This window comes from Canis lupus, chromosome 3 (assembly GCF_011100685.1).
Source record: "Canis lupus familiaris isolate Mischka breed German Shepherd chromosome 3, alternate assembly UU_Cfam_GSD_1.0, whole genome shotgun sequence".
NCBI classification, from domain to species: Eukaryota; Metazoa; Chordata; class Mammalia; order Carnivora; family Canidae; genus Canis; species Canis lupus.
This window is the reverse complement of record NC_049224.1, coordinates 74,883,792-74,895,582: the sequence shown is the minus strand read 5'-3', so window position 1 is coordinate 74,895,582 and position 11,791 is coordinate 74,883,792. Positions and strand designations below refer to the sequence as shown.

The 11,791-nt window shown below is 50.6% G+C and overlaps 1 protein-coding gene across 4 annotated transcripts in view; it reads left to right on the top strand.

Annotated features, from left to right (window-relative positions):
* Positions 1–6,118: 6,118 nt before the first annotated feature.
* The window catches only part of TBC1D1 (TBC1 domain family member 1), a 238,846-nt gene continuing 233,173 nt past the window's right edge, over positions 6,119–11,791 (top strand). For all 4 annotated transcript variants that reach the window (XM_038533498.1, XM_038533496.1, XM_038533495.1 and 1 more), the window contains exon 1: positions 6,119–6,763. The gene's annotated coding sequence lies outside the window, so the exon portion shown is untranslated. The remainder of the gene's footprint in view (positions 6,764–11,791) is intronic.

Here is an 11,791-nt window from a genome sequence, read left to right as displayed (position 1 = left end):
TTGAGAAACTGGACAAGATCACAAAGGGGTAAATAGAGGGAAACCTTGAAAGTTTCTAATCTAAGGGAAGTCCTATATAGATACTCAATGAATTCACAAATTTTTCATTCATTCATTCAGCACCTATTTATTGAACGTCCACTACATGCTAGGTTCTATTCTATGCATTGAAGATACAGCAGGCAGCAGTGAGCAAGGCAGAAAAAATTCTCTGCCCTCATGGGGTTGGGTGGTGGCAGAGGGAACCGTGACAAGATGCTTAAGTAACAACAACAAGAGATATACAAGTAACATATTAGCAATAAGTGCTATGAAGAATGGAGAAATATAGATCAGGAAAAGAGGATAAGCAGTGTGTGTGTGTGTGTGTGTGTGGTGGGTTTTTTTGTGGGGGGAGGGGTACAAGTGGTTTCCACTTTCAAAAAGTTAGCCAGAGAAGGCCTCAAGGAGAAGATATTATTTTAATCAATGACTTAAGAAGGTAAACTAGGGGTAATGTGGATATCTGAGGAAAGAGCCCACCTGGCAGAGAGTAGAGGGAGTCAAAGGCCCTGGGGCATGTATATGCCTGGCATGGTCAGTGTGTGCAGAGTGACCCAGGGCTTGTAGCGGGCAAGGAAGTACAGAGGTAGTAGTGTGGGAAGGGGGAAGGTCCCACAGGGCTTTATAAACCATTACAATGACGAACTTTTACTCTGGAAAATCTGGGAAGCCGTGAGAGGGTTCTAAGCAGAGCAATGACACGGCCCAACTAATATTTCAGCACCTTCGCTTGACTGCTGTATTAAACACAGACTGCAGGGTGGCGAGGACAAAAGCAGGGAGACCAGGTAGCCGGCGACTACATTTTTCTTTTTCTTTTTCTTTTTTTTTAATTTTTTTTCGACTACATTTTTCTAGGTGAGATTACACCCTATGTACCAGTAATGTGCTAATAGCAATCAGGATTAAATAAAGCGGGAATCGCACAGTAGTGGAAGCTTGGTCATTTTGCCCATTTGGGTCTGGGTAAAATCCCCAAGATCCAGAACTCCTACAATTTATACAAAGAAACTCTCACTGACTTGAGACAAATCCAGATACTATAACAAAAAGGTGACATGCTATCTTATGACATTTGCTGCTTAGCGTGGTGCTTGATGCTCAAACCCACAAAACCGGGCTCAGGTGGGCAGTGGGGACCCCAAGTAAAGGCTCGATACTGTTAGAGGGCTGCGTGGAACCGTTGCTTGTGCAGAGACAGCAAGGATTTAACAAACAGGAGAGGAAGCTGAAAAGGGAAATGGAAGCAGTGCCCAGAGTTTTATCTGCTTTGTCCATAAAAGGAAATTAGACACTTCACAGAAGCTTACTCTATACACTTCACTTGCTCTCGCTGCATGTAGATTTATGTTGTCTCATCCATGGTAAGCATGAGTCTCCCATGCAGTGTAACTTTTGTTTACTTAAATTGCTGAAATTCCGAGATCCACATTGGCTAACTGCTCATTTTATTTTTCCTACACTATATTTTATCATTCTTGTGCCTTTCAGAAAGCAACCCCAAGGTTCTAGTGTTGTAGGCTAGACAATGTAATGTATTCTCTGATTTGACTTCCATTCATTTCCTTGTCAATGAGGAATATTTCTTCTTCTTTTATTTTATTTTTTAAGATTTATTCACTTAAAAAAAGATTTATTCACTTATTGGAAGAGAGAGAGAAAGAGAGAGAGAGAGAGAGAGGCGGCATGCACAGGCGAAGGCCAGAGAGAGAGAACCCCAAGCAGACTTCCTGCAGAGTGTGGAGGCTGATGCTGGCTCGATCTCAGGACCCTGAGAGCATGAAACTGGCTGAAATCAAGAGTTGACACTTAACCACCTGAGCCACCCAGGAGCCCTGGTGAGGAATATTTCTTTTTTTCTTTTTTAAAGATTTTATTTATTTATTTATTTATTTATTTATTTATTTATTTATTTATTTATTTACTTACTTGAGAGAGAGAGAGAGAGAGAGAGAGGCAGAGACACAGGCAGAGGGAGAAGCAGGCTCCATGTCGGGAGCCCGACGTGGGACTCGGTCCCGGGACTCTAGGACCAGGCCCTGGGCCAAAGACAGGCGCTAAACCGCTGAGCCACCCAGGGATCCCAGGAATATTTCTTAAAGCTAATGATTTAACGTTTGATTACATGCTAATAGTTATGCCTTGGGTTGGCAGGATTGGGGAATTAGCCAGCATTGCTTCCGCTTTGGCCGTGCTGCCTGTTTCTATGCTTTCCACACCGATTCTCCATCTCCCACCCTTTCCCACTGAGCTTGGGCTTGTCTCAGAAACTGTCTCCACCTCAGGCTCTAGAAAGGCACCCTCAATTGGTGGGAGCATGTCTGGTGAACCACCTTACCGTCCTAGGATTCTATCCAGCATAATCTTAATTTTTTTGCTTTTACTGATGCTCATTTTGGAAATAGGCCCACTAGTTAAGAACTCTTACCTTATTATGAATATTTAGAAATTAGGTTATCATAGCAATAATAGTTTGGGTTCCAAACTACTATGAACATTTCAACAACTGATCGATTTAATAATAATTTTATTTTTATTTTATTAAAGGTCTCTTTCCTACATTAACCAAAGCTTTTTCACTCCAGATTTATATATGGTTCCCTTGCCCTTTTAAAAGGAAAATGGCCTCTGTGTTTTCTTTCTGTCCCTGGGCTTCCCAGTTGATTTAGTGGCATCATTTGTTCACAATTTTTTAGAGCTCCATAGCCATCTTTAAGTTGATATAAATGTTCTTGGCCTTAACAATGAACAATTACATATGCTGCAAAGGACTACATTAGGAGAGAATCTATAGGGGAAACCCCCAGAAGAATGATTCATGGCAGGATTTCAGGAGGAGCTAGAGGTCCAGAGGTTGGTTGTCCACACAAGGAAATGGCCCTTCCCTAACCCAGGGTAGGGTCAGGGCAGGCGGTCATTTCCCACTAAGTTGTAACCCTTGAGCTGCAACTTGCTAGATTTTAGCAGTGGGGTGGGAAAAGGTTTCGCCCCTCCACACCACAAAAATATGAGAGACTTGGGGTCTAGGCCTACCTCTGCCCCTCACCCCTCTCACTTTCTACCTTGGTGACCTGATGAGCATCCCATCTGGCTGCCTGCCTGTACTAAGTTTTCCTGCACTCTGGAACTGGGGGTGTGGATGGAGTAGCGGTGAAGGGGGCTAGTGAGGAAGAGCAAAGGTTGTGGGGTGGCAGATGGGAGGGGGTTCGAGCCAGGATGTTCTGCATGCAGTGCTCAGCCTTGGCCTGACTCCACCTCCCAGGGGGTTAGTGGCTAGCATGCAGGGTTGTTAGGTCATAGTTTCATAGTTTCTATCATCGCCTGGCAGGATATGATAGAAGGGCAGTTTGGGGGTGTCAGTGAAACGGATGACCGTGTACCTATCTTGACATCCTAGCACTCTGGTGGTAGGTGTGTTCAGAAGGCTGCTGCAAAGAGGGAAAGAGAACTATATAGGGGAATTGGAGATAAAGATGTGAAATAATCATGGTGTGATCCAAGAGACAACAATATGGCTTAACTGGCTTATTTGGTCCTTATAACCTCATGAAGAAAAATGTCCATAACCCAATAAAGGTCATAGTCATTAGAGTACTGATGTCTGTTTATATATTCTTCACCTCTCTTTTAAAAATTCAAAGCTAAGGACACAAATGCCTGTGCTATAACACAGAATAAGCTGATGCTACGAGAGAGGTACACAGTGGCTGGAGAGAAGTGTGTTACAAGCGGCTTTGGATCTTGGTGGGGGGGGGTCCCAGCACCGCCAAGAGGCATTAACCTCTTAGTTTCCTCACTAGTCAAGTAGGATTTAATAACCTCTGCACAGCAGAATTCTCGTTAGGATTACAAACAATAAAAAAAAAAAAACAATTAAAAAAAAAAAAAAAGGATTACAAACGATATATGTCCAGCACCTACCATAGCCACTGGCCCCGGCTATGAATAACAGCCACTGCTTTTAGGAGTGTTTTAGAACAAGCCGTGTGTGACACTTTTGTGTCCCCTCGAAATACACCTTCCCTGGATGGGCGCATCCAGAGGAACGGGATCAAGGAATCCCATGGGGGAGGTCTAATCAAAAAGGCTTCAAAGAGCTTCAGTCAGCTTCTAAGAACCCACCGGTAGGGCTTGGGAGGGGAGGACCTTGGCTTTCTATTTACCTCCCAGCCGCGGTAATGAGAGCTGCTGCCAGAAACCGAGGTCTACACTCGTGCCAGCGTGCTAAGTAAGCACTCGACACGCACTTTCCCATTTTGTCCTCGCAGTCGTCCTCCCAAGCGTGCAGCCGTCCCATGTTCCAGGTAAGGGAATGGAGAACAGCGGTGCAGCAGCTTGCCGGGGCCAACCCAGTGGTGCAGCTGGGATTTGGGTTTTAAGTCCAACTCCGCTGTCCTAACTCTCAGCCACTTCCCTAAAGTCAGCTTCCAGCTCCACTGAGCAAAAAAGAAAAAAAAAAAAAAAAAATCCTGCAAGAGAGGCCGCCTGGCTCCTCCACCGCCGCCTCCTCCGGTGGCTGCCCCCGCCGCGCCCCGCATCCCACGGGGTCTCCTTGCAGCTCACTGGTCCCCGCAGCCGGGGCCGCGTCCCCCGCGTGCCCCAGATCGCCCCGCTCCCCCTGGAGGGAACCTGCCCCCAGGCCCCCGCTGGGACGGGCATTGGCAGGTGTGCGGGGTTCCTGCGCCCGGCCATCCCCAGCCCCCGTCTTGGTCCCCGGGGGCGCGCTCCACACCCCGAGGCCCGCTTCCCCGGGCCCCCCTCTAGGGGATGCGGGGGGGGCCCGGGGGGGACCCGGGGGGTGCGCGCGCCGGAGCCGCGGGAGGGACACGCGCCGGGTCAGAAAGGGGGTGACCGGGCTGCCCTGGGGAGGGGCGACGTCTCAGCCTTCGCTCCTCGCGCCCCGAGCGTCCAGCCCGGCCGGCCAGCGCCCCGCAGAGCCCGGGGTCGCTCCGTGCGCTTAGGGCCGAGGGGCGGGGCGGGCCGGGCCGGGGGCGAGGCCGTCCTCCCGCGTCCCGGGCCCTTCTCCCTGTGCCCGTCTGGCGAGGCGGCAGCGGCGGAGCGCGGCGGGCAGGGCCACCTGCACCTGCTACGAGGCGGCGGCCGGGGCCCGCGCGTGCGACCGCACCTCCCGCCGCGAGCGCCTCGGTCACGCGGGGCCCGGGCCTCGGATTCCGCGCGGCCGGCGGGCCAGGCCCTGCGCCCGGACACCCGCACCCCCGCCCCGCCCCGCCCGGCAGGGTGAGGAGGGGCCGCCCGCAGGGGAGAGGCGGGGAGGGGGACGGGGGGGAGGGAGGGGCGCCGCGTGCCCCGCTCGGGCCCCCGGGGAGCCAGCCGGGCGATCCCGGCCTCTGCCCTCCCCTCGCCTCCCCCGCGCTCGCCCTGCCGGGGAGGAGGAAACGCGAGCCGCGCGCAGACACCTCCTCCGCCTCCTCCGCCTCCGCCTCCGCCGCCTCCTCCGCCTCCTCCGCCTCCTCCGCCGCCGCCGCCGAGCCTGTTGCTGCCGCCGCCGCCGCCGCGGGACCCGCCGCGTCCTCAGCCCGGTGACCGCGAGGCGGGAGCGGGGGCAGGGGACCCCTCGCGGCCCCCCGCCGCCGGACAGCGCCCCGCCCGGGCCATGGGCGCCCCGCCCGCCCCGGCCCGCCCCGCGCCGCGCGCCAGCACCTGCGCGCCCCGGCCGGGCCCCGGGCTCTGAGCGCGCCGCGGGCCAGGTGGGTGCCTCCCGGGGCTGGCGCGCCCCCGCGGGGCCCCGGCCGCCCCGCCCCGCCCCGCCCCGCCCCGCCCCGCCCCAGCACGCCCCTCCCCGCCCCGCCCCAGCACGCCCCTCCCGGGCCCGCGAGGCTGCAGTCCCGCGGCCCCGGGGCGTAGCTGCTGTGCGCGCCGCGCCGGGGGCTTCCGGGGCGCCGGGGGGCCGGGGGGGCGGGGGTGGGTGCGTTGCTCCCCTGCTTGGACGAAAGTGAAAGCTTCAAGTTCACCGCGGCCCGGGAGCTCCTCCCGCGGCGCGGGGCACCCTCCTCCTGCCCCCCACCCCGCTCGCGCGGCATCCGCCCCGCCAGACATCTCTGGGGCTGTGGGGTGCGCAGGGCGAGCGCGCTGGGCGCGGGCGGGCAAGGGAGCCCCTCGCCATCCTTCCCAAGTTCCCGGTACTTCGCGGTAGTGACTTTGGCAGCTCCACCCGCGCGCACAACATTTCTTTCTATGGGCACATCCTGCGCCAGCCATCGTGAAACCCTGCTTAATTGTTTCTCGCAGCTTCCTTCCTGACCCTCTGTGATCAGGGGACCCCTCAAACTTGGTGGCGCGCGGTGGTGGTGGTTTTCAAGAGACGGTTTCCTTGGACATCCCCCTAGAGGTGGCTTTACCTGCTATTTTGTTTAAAATAGGCTGTTCTCTGTGAGTTGCTTCAAAAGGAAAAGAAATTGAAAGTGATGGCTGTTCTGCCCTCCTCAGAGTACCTTCCTGGCGTTTAATGGGTGAGGTGGAGATCTTCTCGTTCTTCTGGGATGGTTGGATGGTTTCCTGTATTGATATAATCAGACGTTGAAAGAGCGTTTTTAAATGACCTGGTTTACATGGGTCACACCCAAGACACTCCGCTATCTCAACGAGCCCCAACTTCAGAACTTTTCGCCCTGTGCGTAAGCAGGACTACAGAGGCCTTGATAGAAAAACCCCTTCTTTTGGAAAGCGGGAATTCATTCTCTGCCTACATTTGATGGGATTGGTAAGAGTTGGAGCATAGCCACCTTCAAGTTTTGTTGTTTTTTGGGGGGTGGGGGCCTGCTCTGTGTGGGAGGGGCTGGGGTGGAAGACTGAATGCAGAGTTGTCGCCAGGCCGGGGAATCCACCTTGCTAAATGACTCCCCTGCATTTCTGAACACTTCATGTTCTGTTAGTCTGGGTCAGGGATCCCTGAAACCAGCCTTAGTGAGGTGGCTTCTCTTGCTTGGGGACGAGGAGTTGCTCAGGATCAGCTCCTGCCTGAGAATCCTGAAGCCTGTCTAAAGGAATTAGAACATTGCATGAAAAAAAAAGTTTGTATAAAGAAGGATTGACTGCTTTTGCAAACGGGTGTTTTAGAGCTGTTTAAAATAGAATGTTTATCACAGTCTTGAATCTCCCTGTTTCTTTTTTTTTTTTTATCAAGTTATAGGGAAATAAGACCATAAAAAGGGGTTTCTCCTTAGATTTATCTCTAGGTAACGACTGATGTAATAAGAGCTCCCGGACGGTAGACACAGCTGTGAATTACAGGGTGCCCTGTGAAATGTTTAGGGGATATTTCCTGAAGTGAACAGAAGAGGAGGATCCTGAGACTATTAATTGAGTGCGAGGAGATGGGAAAGGGACTACGTGTGGCTCAAAGTAGGAAATAAAAGTATCGGGTGATAACTAACATAAAGGTCTTTATGTTGATTTGTCCAGCCATTTGGAAACCAGTAAAATAGGGGGAAAACTCATCATGGTATAAATTGCTAACATCAAATTTGAGTTTTGCAAATGGGGCTTCCTGCCACTGTCCTTCCCACTGAGAGGTCTGGGGATTTCCCTTTTCTTTTTTTTTTTTTTTAATTTTTTTTTTTTATTTATTTATGTTAGTTACAGAGAGAGAGAGAGGGAGGCAGAGTCACAGGCAGAGGGAGAAGCAGGCTCCATGCACCGGGAGCCCGATGTGGGATTCGATCCCGGGTCTCCAGGATCGCGCCCTAGGCCAAAGGCAGGCGCCAAACCGCTGCGCCACCCAGGGATCCCGGGATTTCCCTTTTCACTGCCGTAGCATTCTCGTTGGGTGCTGTCCTACCAGTCTTGGGATGACATTAATTGACTTAGGTGGTACCACAGGGTCTGCGGAGGAAGTGGGTGACTCGGAGGAAATGCAACTTGCCTTTTCTTCCTCATTACCCAGCTCTTGATGATCTTTGCCTTGCATTTGCGGAGAAAGCAGCCTCCACCAGAGAGGCTGCATCACAATCAGGTGGACTGCTGTGCGGAGCCAGGTGTGGGTGGGCGGCTCCTGCCAGGCCTTCTGGAACCTTCTAGGGCGTAAGACTGGGTGAGCAGCAGGGAGTGCTGCACCAGGCGGCCTGGCGCTTACCAGTTCCCCATCCACCCAGCATGTCTGATCATTATGGTGCCGGGAGTAGGGATGCCTGCTTGAGAGGACCCTGTCTTTGAATATACTTCTAATTTTATCTTGTCAAAATGGCAACTCCCTCAGGCCCCTTTTCTGCCCGGCACAGCATTTCTCTGAAGTCCCCCAGCCTCTGCTCTTTACATCCCCCAGATGACCTAACTCTGCTTCTGTGTTGGTGTAGTTGGCTTTACCCCTTTCCCGGTCTCCTGGGCTGTGCTTCTCAAGTATAATGGCCACAGAGCCCCCAGTATGTGACATGTTTTCTGGCCCTCTTCTTTTCTTGGTCATTAAAACTTGGAGGATCAGAGTCTGTGTGGGAAAGTGCCCGTGATTCCACTCAGCAGACAGGCAGCCCTGGGTTCGAAGCCCCCTGGTGATGATGGCAGAGGCTGTAGGTTTTCAGTGCAGAACTGATACCTTACAAATCGCCTTAACTGACTTTTATCTTCATTTTTTCCTTCCCAGCCCCGTGTTCCAAGAAAAAGATCTTTAAACCAGATTCTTCACAAAGGACATGAGGGTTTCCATTCTCGCAATTTTTGACATTTTCAAGCTGAGATTTCCATTTGCTGGGTTCTTAGATTGAAGGGCACTGTGTCCCTTTTCAGGTTTTCGAATGTTTAGAAAAGGATTCGTCATATTTGGGCCATATGAATAATCTTGACACTCGGGTTTCAGTAAAGCTGTGCAGGATGTAGGAAATATGTTTTAGCGCCAACAAAGAGGCATTTAATTTTGAGTGTGTCTGTATCCTTTTGACAAGCAGTAGTGTTTTTCTCTTAAAAAGAGAGCGTACATATTTAACGACACATTAATTCTGATCAGTAAATCTAAGTTTCCAAAGTAGGTAAGTAGTTGTGAGTTTGTTGTCAAACTTAATGAATTCATACAAGTAAAGTTCTTAGTATAGTGCCTGATACATAGTGAGCACTCAGTAAATATTGCTTATTGCTATTATTATATTTATATCTTTTATACTTCTAAGGTTTAATTTGGACATCATATTTAGATTAATGAGACCAAGCAAAATTCAGATAGAAAAACAAGCCAGCTAATTCACGAAAAAGATATTTTAGAGTTATTCTCTTCTAGAGATATTTATATCACAAAGAATAGAAGTTTGGGCATAAGGCAAATCCTGTCTACATCATTAGCTAGGGGACCCTTATGAAAATGGGGATGATAAAACATACATCTCCAAGTTGTAAGAATTCAGAAGATCATATATGTAATGTCCAAGAAGAGGTAAAATTAATTGGTCAATAAATATTCCTCTAGCAAAGCAGTTAAGAGCAGGTGGAAAGTCTAGACGGGAAGGACCCGGGTTCAAAACCTGGTTCTGCCATCTGCTGCTGGTATGACCTTGGGCAAGTGACTTTACTTCTCTGTGCCAGCCCCTTCTTTCTCATCTCTTATCTGAAGATTGGCGCTCATAATGGTAAAAATCCACCAGAGTCCTTATTTAGATATGATAATAATAATCTTTATTGTCCAGGGATGTTGTGAGAGCTCAATTAGTTAACAGTCACATAGTGAGTACTATTAGGTTATGTGTTAAAATTATTATTATTATTACCTTCAGGAGAATAACAAAGCAGCTGTGCGAGAGGGAGGGATATTCATGCTCCCTGAGGGCCAGCAAAGGCCCCCACCCCTCTCTCCTGTGCCACAAAGTAGAAGAGAATACAGGAAGTGGCCATGGCATCCTAGAGGACGAGGCTTAAGTTGGCTCTGATCCATGTAGGAAGGAAGTCATTCAAAACATCATTACTTTATGTGTCAACTTAAGGCCGGAGCATCCTTGATGATGAAGAGGTTAGATCCATGGGCTCCAGGAGCTCCGCGTGATGGCTCTGGGAGAAGCTGCTCTGATGGGGTGGGGTTCTGGGACAAATAGTGCAGCCACGCCCCATGTGATCCCACTGCGTGAGATTAGAGGATTCGGGTGGCAGAAAAATTCATGCCCACTCTATCTGGGCTAAAGAACAGGAAAACTAAACCACTGATCTGTAAGGGGAAGTGAATAGCTATCCGGGGGACTCCCTGCCCATCCTGGGGGTCCCTAACAACTGGCCAGTCTTGGCTGGTCCCTAACCTGGCTTGGAGCTAGAAGCTTCAACACGGCTCCCTTTATCCCCCTTTTATTCCCTCCTGTCCTCCCACCAGCACTCCGAGAGGGTGACAGCTGAGTCTGTAGTGGCTGTGGTATTGCTGGCTTCTGGAAAGTCCCCATCCTAGTCCCCTTGGTTTGCTGGGAGGGCACAGAGGGGGGCTGGGAAGAGAGGGGGTTCCCAGCGACGGCTTGCTAACTCCCACCATCTCTTCTCTCACTTCCTGATCAATAAACCCCATTCTCTCTTCCTGTCCCTCCCCCACATTTGTATTCTTGACAGGAAGACGAGAGCAGCTTTCCATCCCCACACAGTGTTGGGGACATTTGGTATTAGACATTATGAAAATTAGAGTTACCCGATAGAAGACAACTCGAGGATGATCTTGTTGCATTCTCTTATGAGAATAAACTTGAGCTTTGGAGAAGATAAGTGACTCGTCTTCTCAGCTTCACACTGGAAAGTGTTTTCATCAGGAAACATAGGTCCTCTGCAGCACTTGGATGGCGGTCAGCGACCGGATTGTCCTAATTCTGTCACCCAACTTGGACAGGCCTCTTAGCTTCTCCACAGCCACGTTTCCTCATTTCAAATATAAGGGAAATTACTAAAGAGCTTAAAAGGACATTTCCAGCTTTCAGAATTTATAATTCTATGTGCATGCCTAAAGGGATGTTTGACACAGAAGGACTCACCAACAAGGTGAGGGCAACTGTTCCAGTAACAGCATATGTGATAAAAGTGGTTGGGGTGCCTACCATGTTTAGGGACAGTGGTAGGCAGGGGTTGTGTAGCGTACAGACGGTCTCTGTGAGGGACAGCTGGTGCACAGGTGAAGCTACCAGCAAGAACACAGCTGGAAGTTCACTGGAATAACAGATTCAGTATTTGTTCCTGTGGGAAGGAGGCACACGTGCCCTCTTTGAATGGGCGGTTCTACCTCGGATGGTCAAGGTTGCATGCAAATCATGTGGACTGAGACGGCTTACAAAATAACATAATGCTGTATTAGTATTATTTGAATAGGTCATCTGTTTCACAGAACTTTTTTTTTTTTTAAGATTTTATTTATTTATTCATGAGAGAGGCAGAGACACAGGCAGAGGGAGAAGCAGGCCCCATGCAGGGAGCCCGATGGGGGAATCGATCCCCGGTCTCCAGGATCAGGCCCTGGGCTGAAGGCAGATGCCAAACCGCTGGGCCACCGGGGCTGCCCCTCACAGAACTTTGTATTGGAAAGTAGTACAGACAGGGGTGCCTGGGTGGTTCAGTCGGTTGAGCATCTGCCTTCAGCTCGGGTCATGATCCCAGAGTTTCCGGATGAGTCCCACATCTGGTTCCCTGCTGGGTGAGGAGTCTGCTTCTCCCTCTACCCCTCCCCCACTCATGATCACTCTGTCTTTCTCTTTGTCTCTCAAATAAACAAATAAAACCTTAAAAGTAGTACAGACAGTTACCTAGTCTAAGTTACCATGAATCTTACATCAGCAGAATCTGAATTGCTGAT